Here is a 15227-nt window from a genome sequence, read left to right as displayed (position 1 = left end):
AAATGCACTACTGAGTCGCGCATGTTGAGAGTACACTTTCTAGGTGTAGAAGTATATTGTGAGGAAGGTGCCACGAGTTTTCACCCACAAAGGACACTAGACCGTGTGGCTTTGAGCCATTTATGAGATATCGGGGAATATGTCATCACAAACGGAGTATAAAGCTCCAGCAGACAATTTGAAGAATACATTTATACAAAGAAAATATGATCCGAAATTGATTGATGTTGTAGCAAGGAAAGTTGCACAGATCCCAAGAGGATATCTGCTCACTAAATCCGCTAAAGAAAATCCATCATTGGTTTATGTCATGACTTCCTGAACACACAAAGTCAGAAAATGAAGCAGATCAAACAAAAAAACTGGGAGATTTACAAACTAGACTCAACTTTGGAGAGTCTTTTCCCAATACCCCCAGTTTTTGCTTAAAAAAGCAGTTCAGCATTAAAGAACATGCTATTCTATCAATATTATCAAAGGGAACTTCATCTTAGATCCTTACACAGGTAAAAAATCAAAAAATCTACTTGAGACACTTGAGTGCTTGTGACTCATCCAACGTGGTGTATGGCTTAAAATGACTTGTGCTTTTTATTATGTGGGGATAACAACATGTAACCGTTGGACTGAGCACACGGCTAATAACATATTACAAAGTCAGAAGTCACCTTTGGAAATTCACTTTTTATATGCTAAACATAATATTGCACAATTATAATGTGTGATTTTGGAAACAGGGACTGTCCCCAGGAGAGGAGGAAACATGCAGAGGCTGCTTCTGCAAAAAGAAATAACATGGATTGAAAGACTGGAGTCTTTGGTTCCTAAGGGAGTGAATTGTGAATGGGACCGTTCATGTTTCTTGTAATTCAGATTTCAATACATTCAAGACACCAATGACCCAGGGATCTTTGTATAGGAATTGACTGTTTATTGACTCTACTTTGAAGTGAGCCAGCAACAAACGGATTCCCTGTGCAAACCTGACATTTATCATAGACATACTTCTGGGGTAGGTTGTCGGACCTACATTCTGACAGGAACATGATCTTAGAGGCATGAGAATGTGAAGATTGTGTTTATGTAATGATTATTCTTGTAAAAGCCATTTCCGGCAAAAGAGTTACACTTAGATTCTGAACAGCGTTAGATGCTGTGAGCCTTAAGAAAAGTGATTATTATCTGTTTTAAGCTAGGAACTCATGGACCCTAGTTGTAGCCTCGTATGTGAGGCTATAGACATTTTTTTCCAAACAAACTTTAAGAATAGCCTTATGTTGGCAGGAAGAAAGGATTATTGACACCTTCGGTCCCTCAATTCAGAAAGGAATGATTAAAGCAGTAAAAAGGTATGGCAGACTTGATTACCATAACTTTGCTCCATAGTATTAGCAGCGGGGTCATGTTGACTCCTAATGCAAAGAACAGTAGCTTAACTGACAGCATAGCGTTGCCGGGGTCAAAGTCAGAGATATCTTTATGGGAGGGCACAAGGGGCACTTGCCCCGGGCCCCCACCTTGGAGGGGGCCCCCACAAAGCTGCTTGATTTAAAGAAGTCAGTTCTCATTGTTCAACAAATTTAACAAATTTAACTAGCACACACCAGGAAAAGTTATAGTGCGATGCTGAGGCTCTAACATTTTGTCTGTCTGTTGTTGGCAAGTACATTATTCTCTGATCAATTAATCGTGTAATGTTTTCTGTGCTCACTATGGAATGCATGGTTTGTTCATTCACTACGGCACAAGTTGTCCAGCATTCTCAACTTTCCGTGGGAATTTGGTTGATCATGTACAACAACCAAAGTTGAAATGCATGTTAAGACATTTGAGTGAAGCAATGTTTCAGAAAATTGCTTAGTGTGTTCATATGCAAGATTACAAGTTCCAGCTGTATGTATAAGTAGTTTGTTTTGTACTGGTTTTGTAGCACAACCGCTGCTATTATCAGCAATATACCTGCACCAGATAGCATTTGCTATATAAAGTAACATAACATCAATACAGAGAAGGTCTAGAAATTGGTTTGTTCAAATGTGGAGTTGTAAAACCTAGGAAGCTACCTCCAATGATGAGTATAAAGTTTTAGTCCGAGAGGTGATTAGTTATCCAAATTCAAGACTGTGGAACCAAAGCGTTCATGCTTGTATCATGGCTTTGCCAGCAGACAACACAGTGATCCTGGACTAATCATTCGTCTTACAGCACTAACATTACTGTGCTGTCTTCTGTGAAAAGCGTTGCCATTTCACATGCTGATGGCATTGTTTAGCCCATTACCTGGTCTTACTGTTTATGTAGGCCATTTGAGTGGAAGGGGTTCTAGACAGAAGAGAACGGTCCAGGTATTGCCGGCCTCTGGCAAGCATATTTAAGGTCACCTTATTTGACAAAAAAATGGTTTGCTTTTTTGTATAATTGAAAGATTTGTATGCACATTTATGAATGACAATTTCACAAGCTTGTATTTTATGTTTTTTAAAGCTTTAAAACACAAAAGAGAAACCAAGATGGGATATTGGCATCAATCATTATGGTGCTACCTATCTACTTCCATTGATGATGGAGACAATAAAGCTAGAATCATTCCTATTTAGCGTAATAAGCTTTTATTATATAAATATATATATATTTTTAATTGTTTTGTTGGGTTATGTGATTTGTGCTCTTTCCAGTCAGTTCGATAAAATGGGATTATTTTAGTTCATGCTAAGAACAGGAAAAGAAAGCGGTGAAGCGCAAAGATTGCACAGGGGGCACATATCCTAACTTCACTTCTTTACCAATGTGTGATCCTGGGCATCAAAGTGATTCTTAGCGTATGATCATCAGAAAAGCCTCACTCATGGCTTCACTGGCTATATTGTTGCTTCCTCTATAATAATAGTGAGCATTGATATATTGTGCACCACAGCCACTTCTTCCTTTGCTCTCTAATGGCAACACTACTTGAAAACGATGTCCGTCTTCTAATCTCAGTCCTTCTGGATATGGACATCTTCTTGGCAGCTTCTAATTTTCATCCACTATCTGTGCTATGAGTATGTTTAGCGTTCTCCTTGCTTGCTATTGGGTCTTTTGTATCCATGTTTAAGCACTTTTGTATGATATGATATGATATGATATGGGATTTGTAACGCGCCTATACACAAGTGTTTCAAGGCGCGACGAGGCAGGGGGGGGGCAAGGGGAGACAGACAACGATCTTACTAGGCCAGGTGTCCTTCAGATCGCGCAAGTGCAAGGGTAGAGCGGAAGGGAAAAGTGCATGGGGGAAAGGGAGAGGGGAAAGTGCAGTACAGGGTTATTAGCATACAGCATACAGGATAAATAACAAGGGCCAGCTGGTGGCAAGTGCGAGGTAAGTGCAGACAAGTGCTGGGAAGGGGGGCTGTAGGGATACAGACACAGTCCCGCAGTGCAGGGGTTGCCGGGGAGGCAGTGCAGGGGAGAATGGCTGGGCCAAGGACCGAGAACGGTGAGTGGCCCAGTTGCAGATTGCAGGTTCAGTGCAGTTTCAGTAGTATTAGCAGGGGAGAGGGGGAGAGAAAGCGGAGGCAAAGAGGAAGGTTTTGAGGTGCTTCCGGAACCGGAGATGGTTCTCCTCAAGTTTCAGGGAGGCAGAAAGGATGTTCCAGAGGGAGGCCCCTGCAGATGAGAGAGATCTGCCCCCAACTCGTTGTTTGGAGAAGCGGCTGACCCTGAGAGAGTTGGAGGCGGATGAGCGAAGAGCTTGAGAAGGAAGATATTTAGGAAGAGAGAGTTGAAGGTATTTTGGGCCCAAAGCCCCAGACGGCCTTGTGGACAATGCAGAGGGTTTTGAACTTGATCCTCGCAGTCACTGGGAGCCAGTGTAGTGATTTCAGTCCTGGAGAGATACGGTCCCTGGGCTTGAGGCCAAGGACAAGTCTCGCAGTCCTGTTCTGGATGAGTTGCAAAGGGCGGAGAGTAGAGGCAGGCAGATTTAGATAGAGGCTGTTACAGTAGTCCAGCTTCGAGAGAACCAGGGCTCTAGAGACAGTGAGCTTCTGGGGAAGGAGCGGAAAGGAAGGATACCTCTGAGGAGGTGCAGCTGGTAGTGTGACTTCTTAGAGACGTCGGATATGTGAGGAGAGAAGGAGAGTGTGGAGTCGAAGATGACCCTGAGGTTTTTTGCCTTGCAGGTAGGAGCAGGAAGAGGGCCCAGAGAGGCCGGCCAGAGAGCTGCAGGGAAGGAGGGAGTGGGAGTGCCGATGAGTAGAATCTAAGTCTTACTGGCATTAAGGCAGAGGTCGTATTCCGTTTTGTATTCCGTGAGGCTGCTAATCTGGATCCTCTGTCTATTCTGGATTATGCAAACCTTTTCTAAATGACCTGGGTCTTGCATTCATAATTTGGCCAGTATACCTTCCTCGAAGCTGCTATTGTTGAACATTGTCCTGCAGCTATGCTAGAACATAAGAACCTGTGTCGTGGACTGTGAATGTTGACATTGAAATGTAACTTGCTTATCATTCTAATTAAAACGAGAATGGTAAGTGGACTGAAATGGAGTACCCATGCTTATTGTGATCACTGTGAGGCAGCATATCAAGCTATGGGTTGTGATCGCGATGAGGGGGGCACCCCTAGATATTCTGGATCGCTTAATTCCTTTGGTTCGTTGGAGGGGGCCGCAAAGGTGTCTGTGCTCTGGGCCCCAAAAGTGCTTAAAATGGCCCTGGTCAAAGTGATCAAAGGGTGCACACACTTACCTTGAGAAGATTCAGGGTTTCCAAACCTGAATCAGCCCGGGCCGGATCCAGTGGCTGGTCTGTTTGATTGCGAACACTACAGAAATTGTGGACATAGCCACATAACGTATGAACTCCCTCGTATTCGCAGAACCCAAACATTTGTCAATATTCGAAGGCAAGCTGTGGGGGCCACTCCAGTACCACAAATTAAGGATTTTGAGATTGCTCAAGTTTGAGATGTTATGTTATCTTGCATTTGTAGCACCTGCTGTCATACTTCATGAAGTGCTATATGCCTGTCCCAGAGTCAAGCGGGGAGGAGTAGGAAGAAGCGTGTGACAGTAGAACAGTAGCCAAAAGTTGTTTACAGTTGCGATTGATGAAGTTGGGTTTTTTATAGCACACGTCTACTTTTTTGTGGTCTCTTGGCACTTTGGGACCTCCAGGAAAATGTAGGTTTCACGGTTGGGCTGTGTGGGGGTTGTATCTTTGACAGAAGTAGGGAGTTTGTGGTGACCCTCTTCAATTTGCATGTCATTTATGTGTTTTATGAAGTTCATAGTTGTTATGTGTGGTGTAGGCTGTTAGGTGTTGTGTTATGTGATGTCAGTTATGGTGAGAGATTTAAAAAGGTTAATATTGAACACGAGTATCATTCCTATTTCTTTCAAATGGCAGCAGAAGTCATCCAAAGAGAGTGCCACCATCTTTATTCCCATTAAGACTGTGGTCCACGCTGTAATAAGGCAATTCTAGACACCCTAGGTGTGCCAGGTGGAAGCCCTTAAATTCTAAAAGCATAACATCTTCCTCCTTTCCAACAGAGAGGGGTGCAGAAAAGCTACTTCACCCAAGGCAGCCTAAATGCTTTCAATGGTCCACAGCGTAAGTGGCAGATTCTGGGTTAGGTCCCATGGATAAAGTGGGGTGTAAGTGCTGAGCCTTAATGAGGTGAATCCCCTGGCAAGACATTGGCAACATATTCAGTGCTTACGTGTTTTCAAGTCTGCAAAGAGGGCACGTTCAAACAATAGAGCAACTCCAATATCACCCACAATCAAATATTCATATATCAAACATTATTTATTTGTTTTGTACAAGTGCCACCACACGCAACACAAACATAGCTTCTGAGCACATACGTGTTGGACAAGGAAAGGGTGCAAGAAAAAGCCAACAGTTACATAAGGAGGGGGTGCAATGTCTCAATTTACACAGCGCCTACAAGGTTGTTTTCTTAAGTGTTTGATGCGTAGTCGAAGGCAAGATTTTCATTCACCCTATGGAGTCCAATCACGAGGCGCTAGTTAGTGGGTCGCTAATAATTTAGCAATTCTGGATTACCTGGCTCCTAATCGATCTGCAGGTAGGCTAAATAAATCACAGGTGTTGTGAAACAGTTGTCATGTGTTGCAAGAAGTGCCATAGGTTAGCAAAGTTACAACTCAATGTCACAATATCGGCCCTAGTCCTTACATTCTGAAACACATATTTACAGATTAGAACACATTGCTACCATTCAAAAGGAGGCAGAGCCTGTTTCCACGTAATGGGAAAAAGGCTAGTGATGTGGCAAATAGACACTGTTTCATGGATATCAAGAAAGCGCTCAGCGTAGGTGCTATGTGTGTTCCCTGAGCACAGAAGTGCAGCAGTGCACACTGCAAAGATACTCTGAGTAATGTTCATTCACAAACAAAGGCCTGGTAGGTATGGAACAGGCAACAATAGTGCAGGCTTACCTCACACAAAGAGCAGTTGCAGTAAAATTGACAGCAGTCCAATGTGGGGTAGGGGTAGTACAGCTCGCATTACTGCCTGTCACTGAAGTTTTTGATATTTCTACTTGTTTCACCGTCACCTTTTTTCTCCTTTCACTCATCTGAGTCTCCTCTTTTTCTCAGTCACTCTTTGCTCATTCCCTCTTCGCTCCACCTATCTCTCATACCACTATCTACCTTTTGCATTAACTCGATGCTTCCCTCATTGCTTTTTATTCTTTCTGTATCCTTTCTCTCCCTGTGTCTCATCTCCCCTCCATTTACTTCTTCTCCATCATTCCCTCGCTCTTCCTTCTACCTCTGTTTCTATCTGTTTCTCCTTTCTTCTCATTGTTACTGTTGTTTGACTGAGCCGTCTGTTCCCTCCCTTCCCTCAACTCTTATTCAAACATCTTCCCGTTCTATCATTCTCCATCCATCCCTCACGTTATCGCCTGCTTTTATATTTCTCATTCTCCTCTCCTCACTCTACAATGTCATTCTACCTGTTTTGCACCATTGTCTTCATTTCATTTCCCTCCACTCTTTCCCGTCCTACCTCTTGCCCATCCTTTTGACTCTCCTTACCTTTAAGTTGCTGCCTCATCTTTACCTGTCTTCTTCTTTTGTCACTCATTCTACTAGTTATTCTCACCCTTCCCTTGTCCTGTTTCCATATCTGTCTTTGTTCCTGCTGCTACCTCTTTTCTCCACCTCAGCAGCTGTCATCCATACGTTGTGGTGGTTTCTCCTTCTTCCCTCAACTTGACTTCCCGCTCCCTCTCTCATTTATGTGTTTGAGTAACAGCCAAGGGGAGGTTTTTTGATCAAATCTCTTGCAAATTGTGCATTTTAAAGAATATGTATTCAGTAATACTGGTCAAAAATGCAAGCCGCAGCGTGGTGAGAAACAATCTTGTTACAGTTCATCTAGAGAGTCATTGGTAAATTAGCTGTGTGAACTTAATAAAATATGGACCTATCTATGTTGCTTTCTTCTTTCTGCAGTAGTGAATAGAGAGCAACATGAATCCAGAGTCATCAGCGAAACCAAAAATATCTGGTGCTACAAGACGAAAACAGGTCAGAAAAACTGAAACTTGTTAAAGCAGCAAAATCCTCTTAAGATATTTTGTCAGCTTTCATGATCCAGCCCAAAAGTTCCACTGACAAGTAGGAGAAAAGGTACGTCATTGCTGATATAAATAATGGCAATGTTTTCAACCACTGAAGGATTTTATTGTAGTTACAAAATTCTTTCAATCCTTGCTTTCAGAACTCAGCAGGAAAATCTCCTTCATTCTGTCCCTCATGCTTCTGCTGATGAACATCTGCCTACTGCTTCTCCTCCTATCACAATGCATGCCACAGATCACCCATCATGCACTGACATTCCTAAGGATGCCCAATGCTCTACTGAATCTACACAGGCTCCTGATCACTCAACAGATGCTGTTACCCAGTCCCCCCCTAAAGTTACATTTGGTTGCGCAACTGCTGATTGAACTGAAACTGTTGAAGATGCCAATGTTGGCACACAAGAAGCACAAGTCATGGGCACTGAGGAAATTGGGGAATGCAGTGGGAATGTAAAAATGCAGGTCACACCTTTCATGCAGCAAGAATATCCAACAGATCCATTCCTCTTTCAGAGCAGGGCAATGGCTACACCTTTGGTTTGAGCACTTCTTGGAGCTTGTCCATGTCAGCCTGGAATAAAAGATGGCTATAAAGAACTTCAGTATGAATCCAATGTTTGAAGATTTCGCCCAGATTGGTAAAAAAAAGGATGCATGTGGATTTTCTGTAGTAAGACAGTGGTTGGTATATTCTCCTAGTATTAACTATCTTTTTTGCTTTGAATGTTGGCTATTTGCCGATAATAAAAATGAGAACTTTTCAAAGGTTTGGTCTGATCCTAGCTGTGGTTTTTCCAATTTTTAAAAAGGTACAGAAAAGATTGCAATGCATGAACATTCCAAGATACACTGTGAAGCTGAAAAACAGCTACAAATAGCCACATTTAGGGGGTAATTCATAGAATTCAGCGCACAAGTGGCGCACGCGGCTGGCGCACAGTGTGCGCGTGCGAATCCCTGCGCCAGCCGCGTGCGCCAAAATCCATTTCCGCGCACAGCGTATTCATGGATTCCAGCCACCAAAACCAGCCGTGGCGCACAGTGGTACAGTGACCCTGCAGCAGAGCCAGTTACGCCCCCAAGAACGCCTCTCGCGCAGGGAAAAGCCATCAACATACCCAATCCAGCGCAAAGGGCTGCGCTAACCCTGTACCAGCACAGCAAGCGGGCTACGTGTATCACTGGGGTGCGCGGGAAGTAGCTCACGCGATTGGCCCGTGCGAGCAGGGTACGTGTATTTCAGGGGTGCGCGGGAAGTTCCACACGCGATAGGGCCCGTGCGAGCAGGGTACGCGTATCTCAAGGGTGCGCGGGAAGTTCCACACGCGATTCCATAAGGGTACGTGTATTTCGGGGTGCGCGTGAAGTTCCACACGCGATATCAGCAGGGTATGTGTATTTCAGGGTGCAGGGGAAGTTACACACGCGATTTCCGCAGGGTACGTGTATTCCAGGGGTGCACGTGAAGTTCCACACGCGATATCAGCAGGTACGTGTATTTCAGGGTACAGGGGAAGTTACACACGCGATTACAGCAGGGTACGTGTATTTCAGGGGTGCGCGGGAAGTTCCACACGCGATTAGCCTGGGTACGTGTGTTCCGGGGTGCCAGGAACTTTCACACGCGATTGGTGGAAATCCACGTGTGTTCTGTCATCACGTGCAATGAGGGAAACACCTGCGCGCGTCACGTCACAGACGCGCTCACGCGCTAAGGGCCTTTGGTCCAATGAAATCGCATATGCGTGCTGCCGTGCATACGCGCTAAGGCCCTTTCCTCGTATTACACGCGGACGTGCAGTTTCCACGCGCGCTTACGCGCATGGGCCCTTTCCTCGTATTACACGCGGACGTGCAGTTTTTCATGCGCGCTGAAATGCGCATGCACGTCTGTACGCGTCACAACACAGGGGTGCTTGCGCTTGAGGGGCCTTCTGTCCAATGAAAATGTGTATGCGTGCAGACGCGCTTACGCGCTAAGGGCCTTTCCTCGAATTACACGCTGACGTGCAGATTTTTCACGTGCCAAATCACTCCGTATCAAGCTGGCCACGCGTAAGCACACGGAAGACCACGCTCCTGCCCAGAAGGCCGAACTACTGCCCCCCAGAGCCCCGAGCACGCTCCCACCTGCCATCGGCTGCTGCCTGACTGCCTGCTGCCCACGTGCACTGCCATTTGCTGCCTGCACAGCAGCCAGGGGTGCTGTTGCTGTGACCACCCCTGCTGGAACCGAAGACTCCCGACTGGGATTCCATCGCTCCACAGCCCAGCCCCAGGACCCAGTTGCCCACCCACTCCTGCCTCTGGGGTTGTCATGTCGGGGCAAACACCATCTGTGACCACTGACAACCCCCGGCCAGAGAGGCAGAGGGGCACCAGCTTCAGTGCCACCGAAGTTGGTGTCCCGGTGGAGCAAGTCCTGGGGCAGTATGATGCCCTCTTCGGAAGTTCCCGCGCCGACAAGGAAGGACGGACTCGGATCTGGACTGACATCGTGACTGCCATCAACGCGGAGGGGGTGGCAGTCCGCGACTTACAACATGTCAGGAAGCGCTGGGAGGACTTCAGGTCCAGGACCCTGAACAAGGCCCGGCGCCTCTTGAAGGCAGCGGATGCCAAGGGGCGCCGGGGCCACTTGTCGGAAGAACAGATGAGGGTCCTGGAACGCATATCCCCAGCGCTCCACGTCCAGGTCCTTGAGAAGCAGACCCGTCTGGAGTCGAGCGGTGAGTGTACATGCATCCTGATTGTGAGCTGTGCATGTGGTGATTATTCACCACATGCAGGTTGCACATCTGTTTGTATGGGGTCGAGTATGGGTGGGGGTGTACAGGGCCATGGGGCTGACACATGCGAGGGCTGTAATGTGTGAGACATGGATGGTGCTTGTGTGTGTAGGCTTGCATGCCAAATGCAGTTGTGTGGGCACACATGTTTGGATGAATGTGTATGTAAGTAGACATGTCTGTGATGTCACGCATGTATGTTGTTTTCGGCTGCATGTATCAGCACTGTGTACATGTGCATGTGTGTGTATTTGACAAGGGTGCAACAGTGATGCAACATGGATGCATGTGACAGCGGTATGTGGAAGCCTGATTGGCAGATGTGACATGGATGCCCGTCTGAACAGTGCGACACTTGGCAGAGGTGTACACATGCATGCAAGTGTGGTGGTGTGTGTACATGTGTGGTGCACTTCCTGTGTTGCATGTGATTTCTGGCTCACCTTTGGCTGCTCATGCTGTTGTATGTGTATGGATGGTGGTGGCAGTTGCGATATGGCTGTGGTATGGCTCATGTGTGCGAGTTGTAATGACATGTGTGTTGGGGATTGTGATGACATGTCTGAGGTTTGCCAATGCCACTCATGTACAACTGTCATGTGTGTATGTGTCCATTGTACAGTGCCCTGATGCCTGTGTTTTGTTTCTCCCTGTCTGCAGCGTCAACTGATGAAGAGGGCGGAGAAGGTGCTGTGGAGCACAGCGGCGGGGATCCGACAGCCAGCCGGAGACGCAAGGCCCGGCTCCCCTCCCAGGTTGTCATCTCGTCGGGGAGTGAGGAGTCCGGTGCCACGTCCCAGGCCGCAGCTGCCGGGGGGAGGTCCAAGAGGCGGAGGTTGGAGTTGGACTCCTCGGCAGCAGAAGGGGCAGCTGGGACCCCACAGGGCCCAACAGGGGAAGATGGCACGGAGTCATCCAGGTTGGTGGGGGGTTTGGTGGAGGAGGAGGCCGTGCAAGCACCAGAGACGGGGTCTGGAGGTGGGGATCCCACTGGTGCTAGTGGTGCAGTCCAGGACCAGGGACAGGAGGCAGCACAGGCCGGCGCAGAGGTGCCTGTGTGCAATCCTGTCCCTGATCCTGTCCCTGCATCATCTTGCACCAGCAGGGATGCCTACGTCCATACCCGTTTTCAGGCAGGGGATGAGCTCACGTCAACTGGCCTTCCTCTGCCTGCGGACGTGGCTATCCAGGTCCGGGTTGAGCCTGTCCTGGCTGGTGTGGCGTTGTGTCAACGGGCCATGCGAGGTGACCTGCAGTCTTTTCATGGAGAGACTGCACGTCATCTCGAATGGCTCGTTGACCACGTCAGCCTGCTGGGACAGGTCACCCAGGCCGGATTCCTCCGTCTGATGGGGCTTGCTCCGACCCCCTCCTCAACTGGACCCCCTACGCGCCAGTCGTCCTCTGTGCCATCTTCCCACCCATCAGTCACCTGGGTGCCCTGTGGAGCTGCCTCTGACAGTGCGGCCAGGCTGGTGGAGGAGGCATCCCTGCCACAGTCGGGAGTCGGACGTCCAGCAGGGGTGGCCACATCTACGACTGCACCCCAGCCGGCAGAGGATGTGCAGGCAGCAGGAGGCAGTGCACGGGCAGAGGCACAGCAGCAGGAGCAACGTGGTGGGAGCCATGAAGGCTCGGGGCCTTCGACATCGGAGGGGCAGGCATCGGCCGGAGGGCAGGAGGACCCAGGACAGAGAGTGTCTTCCGTGTGGCAGCGGTTGGGCCACGCCATAGATGCGGAGCGGCAGCGGGCGGAAGAGGCACGGCTCACAATGGTCAGGGCGGAGAACTCCATGCGGAGGGCCCTGAGGCGGGCCGAGTGCCTCGAGGCAATCCGCAGGGGTTTGGAGGTGGAGACGTGGACGGCCCTGCGGACCCTCGGGGCCATGGAGGAGGACCACCTCCGGGACATTGAGGAGTTCGATGATGCCCCGGCCCGGAACATCCACAAGTGAGCCGTGAAACTAGCCCGCTGCCCTTGTACATAGTTTCTAGGTAGTGTTAGGTTTCATTTTTGTTTTTATTTTATTTGGACCTTTCGGACATTGGCCACATTTTTGTATATAGTTTATTTTATTAGTTAATGTAGTTAGTTAGGTTTCCTTTATTTTGTTGGGATAATGGACCCTGGATTGTTCCCATGTACATAGTTGACAGTTGGATTGTATTTTTTTTTCTATTTTTAACCATGGAGTATTGGCTTTCTTTTTTATTTCCCATTGGATTTTGTTTTGTGGACATTGACTTTGGACATTACTTTGGATTTTTTTTTTTTTTTTGGGTTTGCTTTTTTTGACGGACATGCTTCTTTTCATTTTTGTACATTCACGTTTCTGTTTCTTCATTTGTTATTCTATTGATGTTTCCTTTAATACATATTTTTTTTGGTGAACTTCAATGTGTGGTATCTCATTGGTTTCATGCATTTCATGATATGTGTTTTGAGATTCACTGACACCCATTGGCTGTATGTGAGGGAAATGTGTTTGTTTCGGAACTTGCAATTGGTGTTCTGTGATGTAATTGCAAATTATGAGTGGGTGGATGCAATACTCGGGTGGGTGTTTTGCATTTGGAGGCTGACCATAGGGACCAGGGATCTAGATTGTGATGACATGTTGGCTGGGGAACATGAGTTGCACATGGGTGGGGGCCTGCTGGCAGGTGCCCCACAGTGCTGGGGGGTGGGGGTGGTGGGAGACATGGGTGGGGGCCTGGTGGAGGCTGCCCCTGCACTGCTGGGGGGTGGGGGTGGTGAGAGACATGGGTGGGGGTCTGGTGGTGGGTTCCCCTGGTGGCTGGGGGGTGGGGGAGGTGGGAGATATGGGTGGGGGCCTGGTAGAGGCTGCTCCTGCACTGCTGGGGGGTGGGGGTGGTGGGGAACATGAGTTGGACATGGGTGGGGGCCTGCTGGCAGGTGCCCCACAGTGCTGGGGGGTGGGGGTGGTGTGAGACATGGGTGGGGGCCTGGTGGAGGCTGCCCCTGGTGGCTGGGGGTGCAGGGGGACATGCGTTGGTGGGCAGTAGTGCAAGTTGACATGTGGGTTGGCTGGTGGGCATGGCCATGGTGGATGGGGTGCCTGCATAACATGTGCTGGGTAGGCCCCTGTGGTGTGAGCCACCTGCAGGGGCCGTGGAGGGTGTAGAGGGAACACCTGGAAGGACCCACACGTGCAATTCACGTGTGCTGCTCCCCGCGCACCCCCGCAATACACGTAGCCCGCTCCCCCAGGCCCGATCGTGTGAAAAAATTCACGTGAACCCCTGAAATACACGTAGCCCGCTCCCCCAGGGCCGATCGCGTGTAAAAGTTCACGCGAACCCCTGAAATACACGTAGCCCGCTCCCCCAGGCCCGATCGCGTGAGAAACTTCACGCGCACCCCTGATATACACGTAGCCCGCTCCCCCAGGGCCGATCGCGTGAGAAAGTTCACGCGAACCCCTGAAATACACGTAGCCCGCTCCCCCAGGGCCGATCGCGTGTAAAAGTTCACGCGAACCCCTGAAACACACGTAGCCCACTCCCCCAGGCCCGATCGCGTGAGAAACTTCAGGCGAACCCCTGATATACACGTAGCCCGCTCCCCCAAGCCCGATCGCGTGAAAAAGTTCACGCGCACCCCTGAAATACACTTAGCCCGCTCCCCCAGGGCCGATCGCGTGAAAAAGTTCACGCGCACCCCTGAAATACACGTAGCCCGCTCCCCCAGGGCCGATCGCGTGAATAAGTTCACGCGACCCCCTGAAATACACGTAGCCCGCTCCCCCAGGCCCGATCGCGTGAAAAAGTTCACGCGCACCCCTGAAATACACGTAGCCCGCTCCCCCAGGGCCGATCGCGTGAAAAAGTTCACGCGAACCCCTGAAATACACGTAGCCCGCTCCCCCAGGGCCGATCGCGTGAATAAGTTCACGCGAACCCCTGAAATACACGTAGCCCGCTCCCCCAGGCCCGATCGCGTGAAAAAGTTCACGCGCACCCCTGAAATACACGTAGCCCGCTCCCCAAGGGCCGATCGTGTGAAAAAGTTCACGCGAACCCCTGAAATACACGTAGCCCGCTGCCCCAGGCCCGATCGCGTGAGAAACTTCACGCGAACCCCTGGAATACACGTAGCCCGCTCGCACAGGCCCAATTGCTGTATGTTGCCACTTTTGTAATGCGCAGGGACGCCACCGCCTGCCTTCGTGTGGCGGACGTGTTTCGGCTTGTGCGTGTCTTTGGCTGTGCGTGGCTTTGCCCTATTCGATTCCATGAATACGTGTGGTTCGAGTGCGTGTGGGCGTTCCGTCTGCTTCCCTGCAGTACATCCCCAGTTACGCCCTTATTTTCGCGCGTTGTTCCCCATTCCGCGCGTTACGCCCCGTGTCCCGCCCACTTTCTGGTGTATGCGCCGAGGTTGTGCGCTTTCACTGTGCGCATCGCGCACGCCTTTCGGGATGTTGCAGTGACTTGTGCGCCATGCACGGGTTTGGCGCACATCCCAGGGTGTACACGCGCAGGGACTTCCGTGGATCGCACGCGTGCGCGTGCGCCTGTTTTTTCCGCTTGCGCCTGCTTGCGCCTGCTTGCACGAAGATTTTCGGCGCACGTTTGTTCCATGAATCGGCCCCTTAGAATCAGCCAAGATATAACTATTGTTTCTGAGTTAATAAAAGCTGAAAGGGAACAGATAGAGAAAAACCATGGTATTCTAAGGCGACTGCTTGATGCTATATTGGATCTCGCCAAGCATGGATGGCTCTCTGTGGACACAGAGAACATGCAGGATTGGGAAGTATGCCAAACGAGGGACATTTTGGGGAGTTACTCAAGATGATG

This window comes from Ambystoma mexicanum, chromosome 5p, assembly GCF_040938575.1.
Source record: "Ambystoma mexicanum isolate Mex_15411 chromosome 5p, UKY_AmexF1_1, whole genome shotgun sequence".
NCBI lineage: Eukaryota > Metazoa > Chordata > Amphibia > Caudata > Ambystomatidae > Ambystoma > Ambystoma mexicanum.
The sequence above is the reverse complement of the archived record's forward strand: the minus strand, read 5'-3'. Positions refer to the sequence as shown.